Source organism: Homarus americanus, unplaced genomic scaffold, assembly GCF_018991925.1.
Source record: "Homarus americanus isolate GMGI-L3 unplaced genomic scaffold, GMGI_Hamer_2.0 scaffold54443, whole genome shotgun sequence".
NCBI lineage: Eukaryota > Metazoa > Arthropoda > Malacostraca > Decapoda > Nephropidae > Homarus > Homarus americanus.
In genome coordinates, this window is record NW_024750852.1 from 9491581 (window position 1) to 9508340 (window position 16760).

The window sequence follows — 16760 nt, forward strand, 5'->3', positions numbered from 1 at the left end:
AATTAATGGCCTACAATGGTTTGCTAAAGTTTATAACATTGCTGTAATTGGTTTACAGGATAGCTGGGTTTACAGCATACGATAGTGGAGCAGGAAGTGGCCTGTTCACTTATGTAAAGAATGGTCTGGTCTGTAAATGGATCATAACCCACAATGATGAAAGTATTCATTATAAAAAATTTACAGTAAAGGAAGCAAACAGTCAATTTTCGCTTTATAACATCTATGTTCGATGTAATGAGATACGAGCTGACGTGTTACCAAAGCCATCAGGTAACACTGCTATGGGGGCCTTCAACTCTCGTCACACTGTCATTGGTGATGTCCAGTGTAACTCTAATGGGAAGGTGTTCGTGAATTACATCAATAATCATAATATCACTGTATACGACACAGACGAAGTGACACATCTGATGGGGGGCAGGCTTGATTATGTGATTGGGTATAACCTAGTAGACATTAATGTCAAGGCTAAGGTCATCTCAGACCACCTAGTCAGTGATCATTATGCAATACTTACTGAATACACTGTTGCAGATGTCAAGTGTGAACTCAATCCTAAGCTCAGAATTAACATCCCAGATAATCTTATACTGCACTTCAAGGTCTACATCCACAGATGGTATGCTGGATATACACCTGGGTCAGTGGATGAATTTTGCTGTGATCTTGCAAATGTCATTACCACATATTATGCCACCTGGGTTAAGTCAAGGAGGAAAGGGGCAGCACTAAACCACCTCTGTGGACACATGACCCCATCTTCATCAAAGAAGGAGAGAATGTGGGGTTTCGTGATGTTGGTTCTCACTCAGGATGGGTTGGAGAAAGGAAACTCACAATGCACTCTCTGTATACATATTGTATTGGATGTACAGTGCAGCTTGGTGCTGGGAAGTGACAGCGTGGTTACAAGCGTGGAGTAGAGAGAGCTGGTTGGTGAGGGTGCTCAGAGGAGGTGTTGCTTGCTGCGAGGCTGTAAGTAGAAGAAGAAGGGGCTGGTCACGGCGAGGTGAGGTCTTATATAGCAGAGGTAGGCGTGACTTGATAGTTGACCTCCGCCTTGTTAGGCGGCGCTGGTTGCTGACCTTAGACCACAAGGCGTAGGCTGGGGAATTCGAAGAGGGGTCGGCTAGTCAGCGACAAACGGCAGTTGTAGTTGCAGGGGAGATATCTACTACAAGAAGGTAGAACAGCTTGCCAACACTTATAAGCAAAATAAAACTAGTGATAACCTCCTGGCATTCCTCAAAACTAACAGAGAATTTCGTGAACTCAAAGGTCAGGTGAGAAACACCTATTGGGAAAAATTCTTACAGGGGATTAATATAACAACCACTCTAGCAGAAGTGTAGAACAAAATTAGAGCCATTTCCAAGTCACCCACCCCAGTCCAACGTCATCACAGCCCTGCAGAATATGCTGACATGCTATTAGACCAATGGTCTAGTGTGTCACATATCACTTCCCTGCCTCCTGACATACAGCAATATCTTAAAACCACACACGTTAATAGGGGTTTCAATAATGAAATGGCCTGTTCCTCACCAGACCTTACCGACCAATTTCCTATAATGCACCACGAACTAACAACAGCACTAATAAAAGGTGAATCATCCTCCCCTGGTGAGGATGGCATAACCTATAACACCCTGAGATTGTTAAATGAGGTCCATAACCATCCACTGCTTGACCTGTATCAAATGAACCTCACACAGGGTATTCTGCCTAAGACATGGTCTCATGGAAACATAGTACCAATCCCTAAAGCTAACTCTCCAAACTTCAGGCCCATTTCACTCACATCCTGTATGTGTAAAGTCGTTGAAAGAGTTGTTCTCAACCGTCTCATGTTTCAAGTCAAAGACAAACTGGCCCCTAATCTGTATGGGTTCATGCCCGAGTGCAGCACACAGACATGCTTTGCAGAATATCTTGTTCACTCAAAAGATAAGACACAAGCAGCCTTCATAGACCTTAAATCGGCCTTTTATGTAGCTAACAGAGACATTATACATGAGCAGCTAGCTAATTTTGGCATCCAAGGTAACCTCCTGACATGATAAAAGGTTATCTGTCCAACAGGTATGCCATTGTTCTGTTTAAGGGAGTCAAAAGTACCAGAATGAGAGCATTTGAGCTTGGCATGCCTCAGGGAGGAGTGCTAAGTCCGATCCTCTTTAATATACAGATGCACAAACTTATTGCTGACGTTCCAGTTCAGACAAACAAGCCTGTAATATGCTATGCTGATGATATCTGCATTATGACACAGACCAAGCTCAGGCTCCAAGCCTTGCTGGATGTATTTCCTCAGAGGACTGTGGAATGTGGTCTCATAATATTTGTTGACAAGACGAGGGTCCTCAATCCTCGTCCTGCTCACCCTCTGCCTCTTGACTTTAACATTACAGCATGCCCTTGGATCTATGTTGCTCTTTTAATATCTTGGAATTTGTGTGAATGATGCAAACTTTGTCGGCAACCTTCGTGCCAAACTGAAATGGAAGGGAAAGAGATAGCATCTTTCTCCCGCTGCCTTTTAGAGAAGAAACTGTCAACTTCTGTTTGTGGGGCATTTCTCCTCCTCATCATTAACTGATTTTTGAAGGAGACCACTCTGTCCTCAACATTACACAAAATAGGTTCTATTGTTTCCACATCAGGGTGCCTTGAAGCCAGTTTCCTGAACTTCTTCCAGTAGTGAACAGCATCTTTCAAATCTGAAGAAGACATGGTCATCACTTTCCCTTTCCCCCTCACCACTGTCAGCTTCTAACATCTCATCCAGTTGCTGCAAGTCTTCAGGAGTAAGTTCCTGCTCATGAGACATCACAAGCTCTTCCACATCATCCTCCTCCACTTCGAGGCCCATTGACTGACCAATGGACACAACCTCTTTGTCCAACTCCGCTTCTTCCTCAAATCCCTCAAAATCATGGACTGCTGATGGCCACAGTGCTTTCCATGCAGAATTGAGGGATCAAATGGAGACTTCTCGCCATGATGACACAATCAATTTTACAGCCTCCAGGATGTTAAATTGTGTCTTCCAGAACTGTGCCAGTGTTAGTTCAGGATCAGTGGATGTTACCTGATAACACCTCCTGAACATTTTCTTCGTGTACAGCTTCTTGAAGTTGCTGATCACATTCTGGTCCATTGGCTGTATAATTGATGTAGTGTTGGGAGGCAAAAACAACACTTTGACGAAGTCAAACCGAACCTCCAAAGTGCTGGCAAGTTCAGGGTCATGATCAGGGGCATTATCCGTAAGAAGAAGGGCCTTTAAAGGGAGTTTATTGGTAGTTAGGTAGCTCTTCACAGAAGGGCAAAACACCTCAACAGCCTATTCATCAAAGAGCTGTCTTGTCACCCATGCCTTATGGTTGGACTTCCAATAAACTCCAAGCTGTCCTCTTACCACCTTTTGTTGCTTGAACACCATGGGGTTCTCAGAGTGGTAGACAAGCATAGGCTTCAGTCAGAAATCCCCTGAAACATTGGCACCAAGCAATAGAGTGAGACGGTCCTTCATGGGTTTATGCCCAGGTAAAGAGGCCTCACCATGCCTAAATAACACTGAAAATGTCACTTCTTTTCTTAAATTTTTCGAACCAGCCCCTTGCTGGCCCTAAACTCTTCAAACTCTGTGCCAGAAGAACCAGGTTGCTCTTCCTTCAAATGTTCGTAAATGTCCCTGGCTCTTTCACAAATAAATTCTGTCAAAATTGAATCTCCTTTCATTTGTTTTTCCTTAATCTAAATGAGAAGTAACCTCTCTGTTTCTGCAATTAAGGATCTACCTTTAAACACTCTGGTATATTTGTCTCTCACTTTCACTTCTTTGTACTTGTCTTTCTGTGCAAGAATTGTCGACACAGTTGATGCCAACATGCCAGAGTCTTTACTAAGCACATTTGTTCTAATGCCTTCTTCATGTTTCTTCATGATTTCTGGTTTTACCTGGATTGAAATCGCCTTTCTAGATTTCTTTGGACCCATGCTGGATTCAATAACAATTTCAACACTAAAATTTTAAGTTTAATTGCTGTAAATAAAGATTACTTTATTTAAATCAACACTGCACTGCGCTATACAGTATATTATCAATACTATGCTAAATAAATTTCAGAATGACCAATAATTGTACTGTAAAAATGTAAAAATAGTTTATGTTGAAGAGAGCCACAAGCAAAGATGTTACCTCCATTAACTAGAGATACAAACTGACGCCTTGGTGGGCGAGTCAAGTGGCTCATTGGCACACCAAAAACTAGTTTCCTGTACTGCAATTATGTTAAATAAGATGTTAAAATTACTAAAAAAATTAATATAAAACTTGGAAAATTATTGAATACAGGTAGTACAACCTTCTTGATATTTACTCAAATGGGAACGAATTTAAGCCCTAGAACCGATTACTGTATTGGCGGACTAATATTCCAGCTGGTGAGGAAGAGAAAAAATGTTGACATGATTTCGTAAGAATTTCATTAACCAAATTTTCATTCGTTAACCAAAATGAAGATTCTTATGGAAGGTAATTCGTTAACCGAAATTTCGTTAACCGAAGCGTTCGTTAACCTAGGGATCACTGTACTAGACATAAAAGTTTTAATATTGTAATTAAATTTATACATTTGAGTACAGGTTGTGTTAATTTATGTGGGTTTTTTGCTTATGAAATGTCACCGACTTGACTTAGCAGAATATAAATTGCATTGCTGATATCCTTGGAAGATAGCAATTAATTTGAGCATAAATATCTCCAAATATGCACAAGAGAAATTTTTTTTTGTCCTTTAGCCAAGTACATTTGAGTGCAAAGTGAGTACAGTAATGTTGCTCTAAATATGGTTTTTTCACAGGGAAAATTCTGTATAACTAGCCCCATTGGTCAGGACATTATGGTATCGAATGTTACAGAGTATTTCAAATAAATTCTTTGTTTAGTTCTGTACATAGAGACTGGTAGAAACTGACCGCACACCCTTGAAAAGGTTGTCTGCCTCTGTCATTCTTACTGGCAAAATATTGTAATTTGTTATTTCTTAATTAGTAAAGATATGTTACTGTAATAATTTGAGCTTATTAATACCAGTAGCCTTCATATATGGTAAAATACTTTTACCTTATTATTCTGCTTGTCATTTAAGGATATCATATTGGAAATGTCTTGTAGAGAATTTATTAAGGATCATTGTGGTATTCAATTGATCTCCCTATCACAATTAGTCACACTTGAGTGAGGAAGGAGAAGAGAAAAGTGAATGCACGAACCCATCCCCACCTCTCCCCCAAAACAGGTTCGCATCCCACTATCTCCAACCATCCTTCTCACTGCTTTCTCACTCCATATTTTAGTGTTATGTAACGTAATGTTGAAGGGATACAACTTTGCTCACTTATACTTATCAGTTATCACAATCTCCCTAAAAATAATTTAGCTTTGTCTTTATTCAAGACATCTTCAGGTCATGAGACCCCACTAATCCCCCACCAAAAAAGGGTGACCTGACATTCCATTAGGTCAGCAATATGAGACCACTAATCCCCCACCCTACCGCTACTTGACATTGTATCAGTCAAGGTCTCCCCTCAGAATACTTTAGCCTTTGTCTTCATTCAAGACATCTTCAGTTCATGAGACCCACTAATCCCCCACCCAAGAAAGAGTGACCTGACAGTCCACCCTGTAAATTCAGTTGCCTCTGAAGCTGTCTTGAATAATGACAAAAGTTAAGATGCTCCGGTGTATACGTAGTTGACCGAGAGCTCGATTTAGCATAAATTTTGATTTAACAAACAGTGGTGACTCAAATTAGTTTGTTATTTTTTTTTGTTTAACAAATTTATTGACAAAGCTTGAAGTACAGTTTGCCTATTCTGAGTAATTCATTAAGGTCTTGACACTGAGGGTGGTATCACTTCCCATTGCCACCCAGGACAGAGGTTCATGCACAAAGGAATAGATCTTATTCATGAACAGTATATATAGGTCAGATTCATGTGGGTTGATGTCGCTGTTCACTGCCATGCAGGACAGTGGTTCATATACATTGGACGTCATATTCGAATTGAAGACTAATCAGTGTGGGTTAATAAATTTTGGATAAACAGCAAGAATGTCCTGAAGCACCCCTGATTCAATGTAGAAATTAAAAAGTTCATGATACAATAAGCCAGGTGGCCTGAAGTCTTTGACAGTGTCACATTCAATAATATAGTGTTGAAGTGTATGCTTTAAAGGTTTATCACAAAGTTTACGTGCTGAGTGTTCCGGTATGGGTACAGCGTTACTACCGGGTTACTTGCCAGATGTGTCTGTATCCTAGCCTAATTCTGGCCACAACTATATTACATTGTCTAGTTCTGTCCTTATGCTGGCCATACCTCTTGTCACAAAATTTTTCATATTTACTAATGCTACAACTGCCAGGTCTCTGCATTTCTCAGTTCTTCTAGATCAGAGTTCATGATTCTGACTTACCGTATATCTGGGCCTATAAGACGGAATTTGAACCTTAAAAAAATCAGCCCAAAGTTAGGGGGTCGTCTTAAGCACCAGATATAAAGTTCTTACCTCTTAAATATTGCTGTTTAGCGTGTCAAAAGTGGTGATGGAAACATCGTAAACCACTCACAAGGTCCTACCACTAATTATTTTATACTGAAACTTACGTTTGGGAAGCTGGATTAAAATTAAGATTACCGGTATATTAAAATAATAAAAATGTATTATAAACCTGTCTAACATACCGTAAAAGAACAATATACCCCTGTAATAAACACAGCTATCATCAAGCACCCCTCCCCATGCCCCCCCATTTGCCAGTGAGGAGACAAGAAAGGGAAAGTAACCGCGAGATTGGGCTATTTTTAGACGCCGAGGTGGTCAGAAATGCATATCGGTATATTTACTGATAATAATACTTATCTCCTATAAATAATTCATTTAAAATTAATTTTTTTACAAAGAATATTCAGTAAATGACTGCGTTAATTCTTGAAACTACCAACAGTTAAATAACAGACGCTTAAGTGACGTCACTAGTGTTTACACTACACCAGCTGGTAACATTTGATGCCATTACTTGAAGTGAATTGGCCTTATTTTAAATAACTAACCATAAATAAATAAAAATATAAAAAAAAAAGATCAAAAGTGAGAAACAATAGTCAACCCTCGCTTTACGCGGTCCCACATTCCGCGTTTCCACGTTCATGCGGTACCCTGCCGAAACCGGAATGCTCACATTCCGCGGTGCGTGTACCCCTTTACGCGGAGAGTGTCTGGCTCAACGCTATTTTTAGATTCGCCCCTCCCACCTGCTCCCGCCTCCTCCTGGGCAAGCCACACGGTCAGGTTGCGCAGTGCATGTCTCTGTTGCATTATCAGTGACGTCATAAGACATATCGGACTGTGATTGGCCATGCAGCCCTACCTCCCTCCGCTGCTAGCTGTAATTGGTTTAAAGTAATATGACGTGTCCACCCGGGGGAGGGAGGAAAGACGACGCTTGACCTAGCCGCGGCAGTTTCATCCCTCCAGGCCACAGCATGCAATCGTGCATCCATTGTTCTGGAAAATGGCTTCCGCCGGACCAACGCCCCCAGAGAGAAACCTTTCCTTACCTGGACCCAGCCGCCCTAAGCCAAAGAAGACATGACGTTCCTTAAGCTACGAGGTGAAGTACAAGATCATCCAAGGGTTGGAGAAATGAACAAGACAGGTTGATTTGGCACGCCAGCATGGTGTGAACGAATCTACGATCCGGACGATAAAGAAGGATGCAGCCAAGATAAAGGAGCACATGAACATCACAAAGTCTACAGGTGCTTCTATGATCAAGTATTTCCACAACCAAGTGCTTCTCAAGATGGAAAAATTACTTGTGAGCTACTTGGTGCGTCAGGCGCGACGGAACATGGCGGTGGACACACGCTCTGTTAAGGGGTACGCACATGAACTGTATGCTGCAGTGTCACGAAAGATGGGAATTACAGAGCCCAAACCCTTTAATGCTTCCTCAGGGTGGTTACAGAGGTTTAAGAAGAGGAACAAGATCACCAATATCAACATTGGTGCTGAAGAAGCTAGTGCTGACCGTGTTGCGGCTCGGCAATATCCTCCGTTTTTACGTGAGATTATGGAGGAAGGACAGTACACCGACGACCAGGTGTTTAACATGGACGAATCTGGTCTTTTTTGGAAAAAGCTACCTTCCAAGACCTTCGTTGTGAAGAATGCCAGCAAGATTCGGGGCCGGAAGTTGCAGAAGGAGCGCATCACCGTCCTGTTTACCACCAATGCCTCCGGTACCTGTAAGCTCAAGTTATCGGTGATCCACACAGCACGCAAGCCGCACGCCTACAAGAGCATGGACATGACCAAGCTAAATGTCCACTGGCTGACCGCATGTAAGGCGTGGATGTTCTCTACACTGTCCCTCTCCTGGTTTGATGACTGTTTCATTCCCGATGTGAAGAAATTCTGTGAGCAACAGAATGTGCCATTCAAGATTTTGTTGCTGCTGGACAACGCACCAGGACACTCGCTCCTACTGTTAGATCGTCACCCAAACGTAAAAGTGGTCTTCCTTCCTCCCAACACTACGTCTATGTTACAGCCCATGGACCAAGAGTTAATCTGTAATGTAAAAGCTGCATTCTCTACTAAAAAATTCAAGCTCCTGAAAGGCTACACCAACACCAGGGAACAGTTGCGTAACCTGAGTGACACCACCACCGATAGCAAGAGCGAAGACGACGAGGATCAACAGTTGGCAGAGCAACAAGTACTTTTAAAACAATTCTGGAGAATATTCAACATCAAGAAAGCTGTGGACTTCTTGGTGGAGGCATGGAATCAGCTGTCTGTAGCAACTGTTCGTCACGCATGGAGACATGTGTTGCAAGGCATTCCGGCCATTAGGCAGAGTCAATCTGTGACTGGTGAGGTTCAGACTGTTGCAGTAGCAGTGGACCTTGCCAGAGAAGCTGCGCAGAGTGTTACAGCTGCAGGCTTCTCCGAGACCACCAACGATGACATCCTGGAGGTGATAAGGGATCCTGATGTGACTACCGACGAGATGGTAGATGATGATGACGTCAGTGAAGAGGCAGGTGGTGCGTCATCCCAAGAAGAACGCTGCTTATCCCATAGTAATGTTAGGGATGCCATCGAGTGTATCGAGAAAGTCAAGCTCCTCCTTTCCGACGACCCTGACGCAAACAGGTATGAAATCTTCACTACCCAGCTGTTGCAGACTATGGAGCCCTACTTCAAGGTTTATCACGACAACATAAACACCAGCCGTCAGCAAAGCATAACAGAGTTCTTCGCCCGCAACCCACCACAGCCAGCCCAAGCCAGTGATAGTGACAGAGGTAGAGACAGTGATGATGACTTTGAGGGATTTGTCAGGGAGGCCCTGACAAGTGTGGATGACAGTGATGGTGACTCACCTGAGGGCCAGTAGCCTGCCCTCTGCCTCGGAACCAGCCTCCATTCCCATACGCCGACCCATCTCTTCTACTAACGTAAGTGTTAACCCCAACCTTTATTTTTCCTAACTTAACCTTTATTTTTCCTAACCTAACCTTTATTTTTCCTAACCTAACCTCTTCTATATTAATTGTGTGTGCATACCATCATAAAGTTAAGATAATATTTTTACTACAACATAGTTGTGTGTCGTCAAAAAGTGGAGTTTGGGGGGTCGGCCCGGTCTCTATTTCAATTAATCCCATATGTTATGTTGTTCACTTTACGCCTTTCTCACTTTACACGGGCCGCCGTGGGTTGAATTAATCGTGTAAAGTGAGGGTTGACTGTACTGTATGTATGTTGTGTTGTCAAAGTAAGAGAAACAATTGAAGCTGCAATTGTGTGTAAATTAATATATTAAATGTGTGCATGTGTATATATGTATACATACAGTATATATAAATATGTTTGTGTGATAAATGTATGTAGTAAGTAGGTAATATTTTTCACTCAAATCCTAATGAAACACTACTGGAGAACATTCCTTTGTCACAAAACAAGTTTATAAATTAAAGAAAATAATTACAGTGTGTTTAATATATTACAGTATATTATAAATAAATAAATAAGCAAATAATTCGGTAAATCTATTTGAAGTAAATGGAAAATAAGCAAACAAAAGTTAATTACCAAGACCCTTCCCTCTGGCTGAGGGTGAGAGATGGAGGGGAGATAAGAAGGCTATTTATAGCCCAAGTCTTTGTGTCTGAAGTGGCCATTACTCATTAAAAATTTATTTTTTTTACATAGAATATTCAGTACATGACTGCGATAATAAAATAGTGTGAATGAGTATATATATACATATATATATATATATATATATATATATATATATATATATATATATATATATATATATATATATATATATATATATATATATATATATATATATATATATATATATATATATATATATATATATATATATATATATATATATATATATATATATATATATATATATATATATATATATATATATATATATATATTGTGTGATGTCTCCCTACAAACTAACTGCGTAGCCCACCACCTGCCATCACATTCCAATGTGCCGCCTTCCCTAGCAACCAAGTGTATCCGCATTCCAATGCCCGCCGTATCATAGCAACGGAACTATTCACCGGCTACTTCTCGGGTTTCCCACCATGACTCATAGCCGCTGCTGGGTGTATATAAGCTCTGTCTCTCCATTGAGATTCAGTCAGACCATTCTTCTTGAACTAGCAACACCTCCTCCTCCTCCGCTGCCTGGCTGCCCTCGCATCTCCTCGCCTGCCTGGCGGGCCTCGCTCCAGAGCGAGCATGTCCTTCTCTGAGCTTCCTCACCAACCAATTCTCATTCTGGCCCATCTTCCTGAACAAGCAACATCTCCTCCAGCAAGCTCCACGCTGTTAACATTTCATTCAACCAGGAGGCCAGCAACAGGCAACACCTTCTCTAACAGCTCCTGCACATCTACCTCCTTCGACAAGCCTCACCGCACGTCTCTACCAAGCAGCCCTCACCACACAGCACCTCCAGCACCAGACTGTCTATCATATAACTTATATATTATACAAAAGAAACACATTAGAGTTTCCTTCCATCCTGAGTGCTAGACAACTTTAATATCTCGATACCCCTACAATATATATGCTGATAACCACAAGGAAGAAAACACAGAGTTCCCAAGCGCTTTTCCTGTAATTCACATCTTCAGGGGTGATACAGACAGGAGAAGTACAAAACAAAGTGTATATATACAGAGAGGGTGAGATCAGGTCCACAATGGTCAGGTATTAGGTAATGACCCACCTTAATCTTTAAAAACACCACCCAACGGTCGGTAGTCCAGGTCGGAAGGTAGGCAACCCCAAACCTTCTCACCTGGTTAAAAATCTTCTTAATTACAAAATTGTTGATTTATCACATGCCATTACTCAAATTCATATTTCACTACTTCGATAGAAGTTTAATAAGACTAGATTCTATAATGTTCCTACTGTCAACTGGATTACAGGCAATATTGAGGAGGCATTATCCCAGTTATCTCCTTAGTCTGTACTCACCCCTGAGAACATGTACAACAATTACACGGCCTTGAGGAACTTCGTAACTTTCTTCTTTCCTTGTGGTTATCAGCATATGCCTGGATCACGTGCAACTACAATTGATTTACTTGCATAAATGGATTCCATGCGCACTTCTACTACTTCTCTACAAGCTGTCCTGGACTGTCTCCTTTCGTTACTGAATACTCCTCTTCGATGATCAAGGCCCACAAATTGAAAATACGTTTGAAATTTCTCCAGACATGCCTCAGTGAAAAAGTTATGCCTAGATCAATCCTCCCACAACGTGTCCTGAAGATGTCTGACCGCCCCTTTGATGAGTTCCAAGAAATCATCCTTAAGAAACATTTTGAAATAAAGAAAATTGAAGTGGATGAAGCCTTCCGTATTGTAAGACAAAAAAAGCGTGCTTTTAATATGACCATACCGAGTTATTGGAAAAAGTTCATGTTGGATTACTGTTTTGATAACCTGAGACGTGAGCGTTCTGATCTTCAAGCTAAGATAGACCACAAATTGGCACTCCTTATTAGAAATAGTGATTGGACTAAGGATGCCAATCACAACTGTGTAGTGAATCTTTCCTCTAAACAACTAGACAATGATACCTTGTGTGCCCTCGGCTATGGTTTAAGTTTTGATGGTTCTAACAAGGGAGTCGACAGTGTTGACATAGCCAGAGCATTTTGCAATTTGGAGAAATTCAGTAATTTGACAAGTGAAGAAGTGAACATGTGTGAAGGTGTTGTGTATGCATCTATGTCCAAGCCTTGTATTCCAAACTGTCCAGAAAGATTCACCAAAGCAATCCAAGCCCTTAAGAAAAATAAGGATCTACATGTCACTAAAGCAGATAAAGCCAACACAGTAGTGATTTTAAACAAAGATGATTATATTTCTAAAATGAATGACCTTTTATGTGATACTACAACATATTCTAAACTCATAAATAATCCTCTCAACACAGTTAACACCCAGTTCAACAAAAAACTGAAGTCTCTATTGAGAGGCAAAGCTACTCTCATTAAACATCTTACTTCAACGTCCCCTCCACTGCCATACATGTATGGTGTAATCAAGACCCACAAGCCTAATAACCCAGCAAGACCCATCATTAGCTCAGTTGGGTCAATCTCTTATAAATTATCTAAATGATTAGTTTCTTTACTAAATCCCATAGTTGGCAACATTTCTAACTCTAATATCAAGAATAATATGGATTTGGTTGATAAACTCAATAACTTACATATTAATTATGATTTTAAACTGGTCAGTTTTGATGTAACATCACTCTTTACAAAGGTCCCAGTTGATGATTTACTGGAATTCCTCATAGATTTCCTGGATAATATTTCATTGCCCCTCTTGAAAGACGCCCTCATCAAACTGTGTATTAAGGATTGTAAATTTGAATTCAATGGAGAATATTATGCTCAAAAATTTGGTATGGCAATGGGTAATCCACTCTCACCTATATTAAGCAACCTATATATGGAATTCTTTGAAAAGAAACTATTAAGTAATATTTTACCACCTTCAGCAGTGTGGTTTAGATATGTAGATGATGTATTATGTCTGTGGCCAAGTAATGAGGACCTAAAAGCTTTCTTGCCACAACTTAATAACTTAGCCCCCTCGATCAAATTCACTGTGGAATTAGAGCATGACTGTAAATTGCCATTCCTAGACTGTCAGATACACAGAATAGGTAACACCTTTAAGTTCAGTATTTATAGAAAACCTACTAATGTGTGTTCATACATTCATTATTATTCTGCCCACCATAATAGAGTCAAACAGTCAGTATTTTCAACAATGTTTTTACGTGCTTTGAGAATTTGCAGCCCGGAATTCATTGATGAGGAATATAAATATATCTATAATATTGGCTCAAACCTTAAATACCCTAGATCTTTCATAGACAAAAGCCTGAACATTACTAAGAAATCTTTTTATAGAACTGATCCCAAGCCCACCCATGACCATAAGAATCTCTTAGTATTACCATTTCACAAAAATTTCTCTCAAATTCCTTTACAACTAAAAACCTGGAACGTCAATGTGGCATTTAAAAACTCATGCACTGTTAAACAAATGTTAATCAAGAACTCCCCTAACAACACAATTGGTTGCATTTATAAAGTTCCTTGCAAGGAATGTAATATGTTTTACTTAGGCCAGACAGGTAAAGATCTTGTAACTAGACTTAACAACATAAATATAGTGTTAAGACAGGCCAGGAACCCAATGCTCTGTTTGTTCATCTAAGGGATAATAAGCATTGCATTGACTGGGATAACGCCTCCTCAATATTACCTTGTAATTCAATTGACAGTAGGAACATTATAGAATCTAGTCTTATTAAACATACCGAAGCAGTCAACATGAATTTGAGTAATGGCATGTACAAACTGGACAATTTTGTAATTAAGAAGATTTGTAACCAGGTGACAAGGTTGGGTCACCTTACCCTCTGACCTGACTACCGACCGTTGCGGTGCTTTTTAAAGATTAGTAGGGTCATTACCTAATACCTGACCATTGTGGACCTGATCTCACCCTCCTCTGTATATATACACCTTGTTTTGTACTTCTCCTTAGGCTGTACTCACCCCTGAAGATGTGAATTACAGGAAAGCGCTTGGGAACTTCGTGTTTTCTTCTTTCCTTGTGGTTATCAGCATATATATATACAGTAGTACCCCGATTTACGCGGTCAATTGAACCCATGGGGTACCGCGGAAAGTGAAAACCGCGTAAAGTGAACAACAGAACATATGGGATTAATTCCAATAGAGACTGGCCCGACCCCCAAACTCCACTTTTTCAGACACAATAATAATTAAGAGAAATATCAATAATATTAGTTTTTTAACACTTACATTAATAGAAAAGATGGCTGGGCACACAGGGATGGGGGGTTGGTTCCGAGGCAGAGGGCAGATTATTGGCCCTCACCTGTATCACTTGTATCAATTGTATCACTATCCACCACATAGGCTTGCAGGGCCTCTTTGTCAAACCCCTCAAAGTCCATATAAGTCCATATCCTCACTATCACTATCACTGTCACTGACTTGGGTCGGCTGTGCTGGGTGGCGGGTGAAGAACTCGGTAATGTTTTGATGACTGGGCGACCTTGTGCGGATCCTGCCCATGCCGCTTCCCGTGTATATGAGTAGATGCACCGCGTAAAGTGAAAGTCCGGTTCTGGCGAGGTACCGCATAAATGCGAAATCGCGGAAAGTGAAACCACGTAAAGCGGGTTATTACTGTGTGTGTATATATATATATCTATATATATATATATATATATATATATATATATATATATATATATATATATATATATATTATATATATATGTATATATATATATATGTATATATATATATATATATATATATATATATATATATATATATATATATATATATATATATATATATATATATATATATATATATATATATATATATATATACAGTCAACCCTCACTTTACGCGGTCCCACATTCCGCGTTTCCACGTTTACGCGGTGCCCTGCCAGAACCCAGGATGCTCACATTCCGCGGTGGGTGTACCCCTTACACGGTGAAGTATAATTTTTTTATTTAGCTCATAAAATTCATACAAATTATCCGGCCAGAATATAATTTACATTGCTGGAATTCTTACAATTTGATGATCATTTTGAATATAAACATCATAGATTTTGCATTAGACATACAAATTTTAGATATAATATTTACTCTTGAGTAAATATGTTATCTTTTGTGCAAAATATATGATATTTATATTCAAAATATTCCTGGTCTTACAAGGAATCCAGCAATGTCAATTATATTATCCTAACTTTAGTCTGATTTATTATTTATTACTAAAAAGGTAAACAGTCTGGTATTCCCACACATTTATCTAGTAGGGACGGTTGGTGGGGGGTAGGGGGGAGGGAGGGACCGGCGACCGACCACCTGGCATGTGTGAAGAATATTTTTTTTTTATTAACTGAAGATTTTTATTTTAGCTCATAAAATTCATACAAATTACCCTGCCAGAATATAATTTACATTGCTGGAATTCTTACAATTTGATGATCATTTTGAATATAAACATCATATATTTTGCATTAGACATAAAATTATTAGATAGGCTATAATGTTTACTCTGAGTAAATATGTTATCTTTTCTGCAAAATATATGACATTTATATTCAAAATATTCCTGGTCTTACAAGGAATCCAGCAATGTCAATTATATTATCCTAACTTTAATCTGAGGTATTATTTAATACTAAATGTTAAAATCTAGTTTTTTCACCCACTCTTTCTCTTGAAGGAAGGGTTGGTGGGACGTGGGGGGGAGGGTTGGGACAGACTGACCATCTGGCTCGTTGGAAGAGGGGGGAGGCAAGGTGGGGTACTTTGATTGACAGATAGTGTCTGAAGAATATTTTTTTTTTTATTAACTGAAGATATTTGTTTTAGGTCATAAAATTCATACAAATTACCCGGCCAGAATATAATTTACATTGCTGGAATTCTTACAATTTGATGATCATTTTGAATATAAACATCATAGATTTTGCATTAGACATACAAAGTTTTGATGTAATGTTTACTCTGAGTAAATATGTTATCTTTTGTGAAAAATATATGACATTTATATTCAAAATATTCCTGATATATATATATATATATATATATATATATATATAGTTATGCCCACTTAGCGATCAATTGAGCTGGAGGTCCCGCGTTGAGTGAAAACCGCGTTAGAAGTGAATAACAGAACATGGGATTGGTGGGAACCCAGCCCAAACTCCCACTTTTTGGCGACAAATAACTATGTTGTAGTAAAATTCTATCTTAACTTTATGGTGGCATGAAAAAAAAACAAGTAATATAGAAGAGGTTAGGTTAGGAAAGATAAAGGGTTAACATAGGAAAAATAAAGAATAGGTTAAAACGAAATTTTTAGGAACACTCCACGGTAGTAGAAGAGATGGAGTCGGCACTCTGGGGATGGAGGCTGGTTCCGAGGCCAAGAGGGCAGATTACTGCCCTCGGGGTGAATCTTATTACTAAGGTGAATCACCATTACTAGAATAGTCAATATCACTGTCACTTACGGTTGTTATGGCTTCC